The sequence below is a fragment of the Alnus glutinosa genome, chromosome 8, assembly GCF_958979055.1.
Source record: "Alnus glutinosa chromosome 8, dhAlnGlut1.1, whole genome shotgun sequence".
Lineage (NCBI taxonomy): Eukaryota > Viridiplantae > Streptophyta > Magnoliopsida > Fagales > Betulaceae > Alnus > Alnus glutinosa.
In genome coordinates this window covers 16,320,351-16,330,231 of record NC_084893.1, presented here as the reverse complement: position 1 = coordinate 16,330,231, position 9,881 = coordinate 16,320,351, and positions in this window count along the sequence as shown.

Below are 9,881 nucleotides of genomic sequence, written 5' to 3'. Positions count from 1 at the left end.
CGATGGAGGTGCAAACATTGAAGGAGGCTCTGCTAGAAGGTGTTATTCCATCAAAAGTCATGCTAAGTGCACTTTGATTGATTAGCTGACGGGCATGTCTGCAGCCACAGTCCCTTCCATGGTTGCAAGGGCTGCGCAAACCTAGTACACGGGGCGTAACAGTGTACATGGACCCTATTATGAAAATGTTAATTATAATTAGGGGAAAATACACTTTACCCCCTGAAGTATCAACTCATTAGCATTTTGGCGTCTAATGTACAAAAAATGGTAGATGACCCTCCTAATCTAGCCAACTTTGGTAGATAATACCTTCCGTCCACTTAGTTTGTCTCTTTGAATGGAAATGAGGTCACGTGCGTTGCAGGTGACCTTTTAAGGCCCAGACGTTCCAAAATTGCCCCCCTACGTGCATGCCTTATACCCCCATTCAGCCCACATGTATACTCTCCTTTTAACACTTACCATTCTTTTCTCCTACACCGAAAACCCTGCAAAAACTAGGGTTTTGATCTTTGCTTCCACTATGAAGAATCATCCTACCAAAGATGGAATCGTCGGGCATTACTCCTACAAACTCCAATTTGACAAGGAGTAGGGCAACATCTGCAGCAAAGACACTCTGTTATTGCGAGTGTCCGGCTTGTGTGTTAACCTTCTACACCGAACGAAATTTCGGTAGAAGGTTTTTAAAATGCAAGAATTACAAGGTAATTTGTAAAATCACCTTCAGTGTATATTTTATGCTGGGTATTTTTGAACATATATGCTGGTTATGTCGCAAATCTGGGTATTTTGAACATTCCGAACACATTATTGTAGAAATGGTTGTCATAAAATGAAAATGTAATGTCTCCACAAAGCTCGAAACTACAGTTTAGTAATAATGTTTGAAGCATTTTTACACCAATTGTTAAATTTCATAAAATATAATGGCAAAACCATTATTGTTTTTCATGAGTAGTGATGAATTTTGTTCATCAATATGGTTGTTTATCAATGTGTTCGGAATCTTGAAATCCCCGAGCTTTTGTTGTTAGAGTATCGATTTCGTATGTGTTAAAGCCTTAGTTTTCATTCATGCTATGATTGTACACTAATAAGAAGTTAATGATATAAACCATAGCATATTAGATTATAGAAATATGCATTATTATGAGGATGAGTTCATATTATTAGTGTGTACTCTTTTTTTTTTTTTTTTTTTTTTTTTTTTTTTTTGGTTTTGCAAATAAATCAGGTGTGTGGTTTTTGGGAATGGGTTGATCCTAAAATGTGTTCATATGGAGAGAGGTGGTAGGTCGTTTGCGGGAATGACATGTAAGTTTAATTCAAAAAGCTGAACGATGTCGTACAATGGTTGAAACTAAAGTTGCAAAGTTGAAGGTGAAGATGGAGATTGAAGAAGCTGAACGATGTCATGCAATGGTTGAAAGTGAAGCTTTGAAGGTGAAGGCAAAGATGGAGATTGAAAATGCCGCCCTTCATAAAGAAATCGAGATTGGGGAGATCAATTACCAAGCAATGAAGAAGAATTATAAGACAATAATTGCATGTACATGGATATTTATCATGGTGTATCTGTTTATGGCTGGATCAACTTCAAAGGTGTGTTTGATTGCAAATGTGATCGCATGTTGTTACCCTAAAGACAATGATGCTTTAATGTAATGTAATTGGTGTTTTTGATGTTTTTGTGCGCATGGTGCTTTCTACTGTAATGTAGACCATTTTTTGTATGTGATGAATGATGTTGTTTTGTACACAGCAGGTCCCCTAAAACACGAAGAAAATGATTGTATGTGATGAATGGTGCTTTTTACTCTAATGTAGGCCAATTTTTGTATGTGATGAATGGTGTTGTTTTGTACACGAAGAAAAGGTTTTCTTGTTTGTTTCTTTGTAATAGAAGATGCATGCACATGCAGATAAGGCTAGCTAACTTGGCAAGTTGTGCCCATTTTGAACTTTCTCTTACATGCAAAAGAATGAAAGTGGAACTTATAAAAGTTGTTTCCATTTTTAACTTTCTCTTATATGCAAAAGAATGTAAGCTTTTGAAACAACTTGGCAAGTTGTTTCCATTTGTCGAATTCACCAAAAAAACCAATATACAAAACACACAATCTACATAACCCACATTTACCAAAACATGCATTTACCAAACTTTGTCCAAATCTGTCCAAACACACAATCTACATAACTTGCGTTTATCAAAACATGCATTTCCCTAACTTTATCCAAATCCGTCCAAACACACAATGTACAGAACCTGAATTTACCAAAACACACATTTCCAAGTAATATCCAAATCAATCCAAACACACAATCCACATAACCTGCATTTACCAAAGTTTGTCCAAATCTGTCAAAACACAATCTACATAACCTACATTTACTAAACTTTGTCTAAATCTGTCCAAACACACAATATACAAAACACATATTTCCAAACTTTGTCCAACATTGTTAGCTGACACACAATCTATAAAACACATATCACATACAAACTATCTAAAATACTTGTCCAACCCTTTCCTAAATTAATTGTCATTACATTCCAAAAATACATGTCCAAACATTTCCAAAGTACTTGTCAACGCTTCCAATCTGGCTTCATCTTTTTAATCTTGGATTTCATAATCTGTATTCCTTTTTCCACGATAGGTACAATTCCTTTTCCTTTGGATTTCTCTTTGGCCGCTGTTGAGGATGTCGCTACTAGCACCCGCAACATCTCCCCCTCTTCTTGTATCTCCAACAATAGTATTGTCAGTTAGGTCAATCCAAACACTTGTTTGAGGATTAATAGGAACACTGCGCATTATGGCCTTGATTCTGCAAGACACTCTCCTGAGTGGTGGAGGTTGTCTGAGTGCTGGAGGTTGCCTGTTCCAGCTTGGCACTCTAAGTCCCACAGTATTTTGCTGTCATAAGTTGTGTAAGGGAGATTGATAAATACCTAAGACAAGAATACATTTTAAAACTAAAATAAAATAACAGATAAATACCACATTTCTTTGAGCTGTTGCAATAGCTGGTGCAAAATGTTGGTTGCTAACAGTTGCATCAGTGTTATTGCCACTAATAGTTGTAGTGTGTTGCTGTGAAGCACTACTACGATAAATTGAAACACCTTTCCTTACACTCTTCTAAGAACCAAAAAAGAAGAAGAAGTCATTAATCAGTATCATGCATGTAAGTAATTAATTATTGGTGAGTATGATAAATTGCTTACTTTTTTGTTAGCTAGATGTGCACCTTCCCTTCCACTTCTGCTATATCCAACGCTTTGTGTCTAAAGCCCAATATTAATAACACAGCAAATAAGATAACATGTAAGTAATCTCAAACATATAAGCTTAATACATCAACAATAATACAAGTATAGGGCTTAGTGAAACTCACACTTGCTCAGGGTGAAGTAGGCAAATCAACTTTAGTCGCAGGTTCCCTATAATTTGATGCTTGTTGTTTCTTCTTTGGACATGCTTGCTACTGTGTCCAATCAGTTTGCACAACCCGCATTTACCCTTCAATCCAAACTTTCTCATCCTATAAGGATTCTTTGGATCTATTAACTCATCAGGAGCTCTTACTCTGACCTTTCAAGGTCTGTCTGGGGTCACTCTTGATTAAGGCGGTTCCAAGACATCGTGCCTGGTCCTTGCCCACTGTTCCTCATTGGGCATTGGATATATTATGGGATCATATGCCTTCTTGTACATATCAATACTATAGTAATTATCCACATAATCCTTCGGTTTCGCTCTATGATACAGTATGACAAAATATGCATGTGCACATGGGATCCCAGTCATTTTCCACTTCCTGCATCCACATGTCATCTTCCTTAAATGCACAACATACTGTCTGCATCCCTGCTTTACTTCAACCAAACCATCACCAGCAAAACGGGAAAGGCAGTCTGTTGCCTCTTCACCAATGGCCTTAAGCTTCTCAACAATTTTAGGGCACAACTTACCCTTCAATGAATTAATGCCATCTCTTTTAAGTTGGTACCTTTTCATGAACTGCTTCCTAATCATCTCAAGTATTGTCAGAATAGGCTTGTTATGAGCCTTCAGGATGTATGAGTTGAAACACTCAAAAATATTGTTGACAAGGTCACATTTAGGATAGTCACTGAACCATGCTCTTGACCATCCACTAGGGTCAATCTTGTCTAGGTACTCAAAGACATCAACATTCATTTTCTTTAGCTCTTCCATATGATGTTTAAAGTCAGCTTCAGTATAAGCCGATGCTGCAGCCCACAACCTTTCCTTCAGGGCCAATCCCCGAAACCCTTTATCTCGAAAGTTGGCATATAAATGCCTTACACAGATTCAATGATCCGCCATTGGTATAACACCATCAAAACTTGGAACAAGATCCTGCTTCATTCCAATGTTAAATATAGTGAGCAAAAAGAAAGAAAGAAAAACTACAAAAATGATATGTAAATTATGTAAGTAATATAACTAAACTTTTGCCGATAAGAAATGAATGTAGGCCTAGTGTGCCTCTCATGTGCACCAAGGTTTGAAACTAGGCACTCCAAGAACGAAGACCAACTATCTTTTGCCTTAGCTTCTACCTTGGCAATTGCAATCAGGTACATGTTGTTATTGGCATCTCTACCAACTACAGCCAGTAGTATTCTCTTGTAGGGTCATTTAAGAAAGCAACCATCTAGGCTTATGACAGGCCTATAACCTTCTAGGAACCCTTTATTCATGGCTGCAAGAGACAAGTATAGTCTATGAAACCTAGGAGGCAAATCAGGGTTTGGTCTCTCAACCTTCATCATCACACAGCTGCCCTTGTTAGTATGCCTCAAAGTTTCACAATAATCCCACAATCTACTATATTGTTGCCCCAGATTACCATATATCCTTTTTCCTGCCATTCTCCTACCCCTATACATTTGGCTCTTGCTGACATCCACATTCCATTTTCTTTTCACTTCATCTCGCATCATTGGAATTGGTATGTCTGGTTGAATCTTAAGCTTATCAAAAAGTTTGTCTGCTATCCACCCAGAATTTACAATTGAACTCTTGTATACATGAGTACAAGAATGTTTAGGTCTTAAGGACCTTATTTCAAAGGACTCCTCATCTGCCATCTATCTACCATACACTCTGTATTCACAGTAGGGCTCCCTACACACTGCAACACACTTGGCTCTTTCATTTTTTTTTTTCAAACTTGATGTCTTTTCCCCTTTTCACATTGTACTACCTAATAGCTTCTCTAAAGAGTTGTATGCTAGAAAATTTCATCTTAAGCTTTAGAATTGGATTGGGAAGGTCAACTTCATGGAACTCCACATTAAGGTGAGATGAAATCCCACCATCCTCTTCATCACTAATAGGTGGTGACAATACGATGTCACTTCTATCCATGTCTGAATTATTGTCATCCGCCTCGATATCTTCAAATGATTTCATGCAGTGACCAGATGTCGATGGCCCACCCTTACCCTTAACTTTAGTGCCGTTGACTTCAGTACCCTCAGAGCCATCCCCATCCTCATCCTCATCCTCCCCATCACCCTCATCAGTTTGTGGCATCGAGTTGGTAGCAGTTTTTGTTGAGGGGCCAGTCCTATTCACATGATAATCCTCTTCAAAAACATCATCATCATCACTAATCTTATCATCCCACCATGGATCATTAAGATCAACCTACCTCCAACATCTTCTTCTTCATCAGTTTCCCCATCCCCACCTCCATCGTCTTGGAAAGAAACAAGGTACAATTCCACAATAGGAGTGGCCACATGTTTGCAAGCCATATAAGCCACATCATAGTCTAAAGATATTAAATATAGACCCTTAACAAGATTTTTGTCAGGGTCTCTAAAGTAAATTAAATCACCTGGACTATATCCATATTGCTCCACAATAGATTCAAGATGAAAAAAATGTCAAATTATTCGGATCAACATTTTTAGGATGAACATCCATTTGACCCCCCACATAAATGCATCCATATTTTCTGTCGAACCTACTCCCATAGTTTATCTCAAACACCAATTTCATCCTACACATACAAAAATACAACATTATGAATGGGACAAGGGGACCACTCGTATACAATTTAAATATTAAGAAATCATTAATCTAACAAACAAAATAAAGCACTTGCAACAGAAATATGCATTGACATAATTGATGGGACCACCATAATATGCACCAGCAAAAATATGCCCCAACAGAATTAATGGGACCACTATAATATGTACCAACAGAATTAACTAAGCTGAACCATGCACATGGACCCAATACAGTACTCATAATTTGAATCAAACAAAACATATGAACCAACATAATTAAATAATCCACCATGCATATGGACCCACTACAGAGAAAGTAAACAAACCATATAGACACAATGCAGAGAAAGTAAACAACCCAATCACTGTCTTGGTAGAAAAAAAACCAAAATATACAAAAAAAAAAGGAAAAAAATGATCAGGAGCACGTGCAAAGCAAATAGCAGCAAAAAAGGAGAATCTAACAAATTGCCCAAAACCCCCAAATCCCTAACAACCCTAACATTTTTACACCCAAATCGCCGACAATTTCTCCATAAAAAAATTAAACCACTCACCAACCAAAATTAAACTAAACAACCAACATCGCCCGAAACCCTCAAATCGCCGACAACCTTAACTGTTAAACTCCCAAATCGCCGACAACCCTAACTTTTATTTTTCAATAGTTTCTCCATAAAATAATAATAACAAAAAAACCACTCACCTCCTTTAAGAACGATTATCAACGCCTTTTTCCAGTTGGTTGGTTCAGATAGCTTCGAACTTGGTTTAGGTTTGAGGTTGTCCGTTGATGTCGACGTGTCAGTGTTGCCTTCTTTGGGTAGAACCTTCACAATGTTAGGTCAAAAGTAGGACGCACATATTTATTTTCTAAGGCACGGACGCGGTTTAATTTCACAAGGGCAATTTTGGAACGTTTGGGCCTGTTGCACATGACCTCCTTTTCGTCCAAAGAGACGGACTAAGTGGATCAAAGGTATTATCTACCAAAGTTGGCTAGATTTGGGTGGGGGGCATCTACCGTTTTTTGTACATTGGATGCCAAAATGCCAATGGGTGGATACTTCAGGGGGTAAAGTGTACTTTCCCCTTATAATTAAAAAAATTTATGTGTTCCGAAGAAGAGGAATAGTTTTACTGTAGTTTTATTGGAAATTGATTCATTTCGAAATTAATTTGTCTTCATTTAAATAGTGATATGTGTTAAATATGGTTTGAAGTGTTACAGGCAATAGATCAGATTTACTTATTGAGCCTTTAACCCATTTTTTTTTTTCCAGGTTTTGAGCAAGGACTAGGTGCCCGGGATGTGGGGCTAGGATATCCATAAAGAACATATCATGAACAATTTTTACTTAAATTAAATAAGTGCAGTGGCACATGAGTATTTTCAATTATGAACTTGTTACTATCGGAATATCATTTTGGAGGTTTTGATCAAACACTTCTGCACTTAAATAATTTTTTTAATTACACTCGGTCCTTTTTACCATGCATTTATTATCTCATTTAGTTAACTGCTTTGGCATGCTTTATAATTTTTTGTGCCTCTGAATGGAGAGTTGATGAAACTACCATTTTCGAGTTGGGGATGTTACACTATATCCTTCAAAAGAACCTGATACCTCACGGGGTTTTTGTCATCTACTAAACTATATGTAAAACAACACATGTTTTACATATGGAAAAGATACAAGTGTAAGTCCATGACTTATTGAGTAATAATACACATGAATTAATGTTATTTATGCAATGAACTCAGTCATTTATAAATCACAAGCAATAATAAAGTAAGTTTCTTAGTTCTAAATATCATATGATGTGATAATACAATATAGATATAATAAATGATAATCAAGACAAACATGTCATAGTTTAGCTCCATATGGTCTACTCCGGCCCTTCACCCATTCCCGCTCTGGTTAACATTGTCCCGTAGGACCTGTAGCACAATACTAGTGCGCTGGATATTGTCAACGTACTGTCATACACTAGTAGCCTGATTGAGTTCGACTTCAGGTGGCCCACGCTACTAGCAAAGTCATAATGGTGACCCATCCTTATTTGGTGCTCCCATTACAATAACCATTGGATTCAAAACCAACCATAAAAGTAAATCTTTTTGACTATAGGGCCAACCCATATCATACAATGCAATTTAATTTACAATCTTTTACATGCATGCATTTACAAACTCATCATTTTCATTATCTCATTATTCATTAATTATTTTCACAAATAGAGTTCACATGGTTCTTAAATTGTGTTTCATGTGCGTTGTAAATATGCACGTTTGATACATAAAATAATCATGTCACGAGAGAATCAAAATTATAACTATCCATGTGAAAGTAATACTCCAAGACGGTGGGTTGGAAGTAATGGCATGAGTCTCAATCCCGGCCTTAGTATGATTAGAACCCATGTTCTCCCCTCATCAAACCTCATGGTAGTAATTAATCTGTGAGAAAACCAGTCCCTAGTGTCAGTGTGATGAGCAATAATTACATTTGAAACCGGAAAAAATGCGCGCCAAAAGAAGTCATTCCTTATCAGCAACTCAGAGAAAAATTCCAATTCCTCCATTAGAAAACCAGGCTGATAATAATTTTGATAAAGATAAGAACGTGGGCAGCGTCAATATGAAAGGGAAAGCCCCGAGGGCCCTCTTTCCCCCCATTGGTGTGAAAGGTGAAATTTATTGAGAGAGATAATCTGAATACCGAGTCTTTAACAAATATGGTTTGCTTTCCAATATGTTGATGATCTTAGCATTAATGATGATCTTTTGTCGAACCATATGAGAAAAGATGCGTGTGGTTATCTCAAACTGATTCAGTGGAGAGGTTTCCTGTTGGACCCAAGTTTGAAAGAAGCCCTCCTCCTTTTCAGGGATGTAGACACTTTTTATGTCGTTTTGCTGAAAGCAAGCCTACAGCCTACATTATCTGAAAATTCCATGGGGGTCGCCATCCAGAGAAAGGATTTAGCTGTACAAGACGACACAATCATTCCAACATGAACACGTGGCATGTTTTGGGAGCTGCCATTTGTTACGACTGTTGGAGAGCAACCATTTCTGAAACGACAATTTAGGATGGACTCATTGATGTAGAGCCGTGCGTAAACTTTGTGCCCAGGCAACCGCATAGTTTCATAAAATTGTCGTTAACATTGCCAGTTTGCCACCACAAATTTCTCCAAAGAATCAACCCATCAGACAAACATCTTATTAGAATAAGTCAATAATGTTATTAATGAATCATTCAAAAGCCCCTTAGCATGCCAACCTCCAATATCCCTCAAGGAACCAATTTGTGTTCTCAAGCCCTAAAAGTGTAAATATATATATAACCTTTTGTGAAATCACCTGCGGCTCAATAAGATTCTATTTGCAGCACGACAGAGATTTCCTACAAATTAAACTGATGAGTTGCAACGTGACAAGAGAGAGATCTTAGGAACACTGTTCAGAGGGCATAACCGTTGCAAAAAGGGACAGAGTTAGCAGTTACTTCCAGCATTGAACTTCCTAATCAAAAAAGTTCCGTACATACCTTGATATATATTATACAACAGCCAACGAGGTAGAGGATATCTTGATATTTAGTCTCCAGTCAAAAGGGAATATACCTTGATCCCAGGCCTGCAAATCTCACCTAGAATATGCATGGAATAAAACCAACATTCTATGCTTACCACTTCCAAGTTACGTAGCCTTGAGATTATCTCACCACACACAAAATTCATAATATATCATATGACAACCATTACTCTGTTCACTAATTTTGCTCAAGATTTTTCGTATCACGGA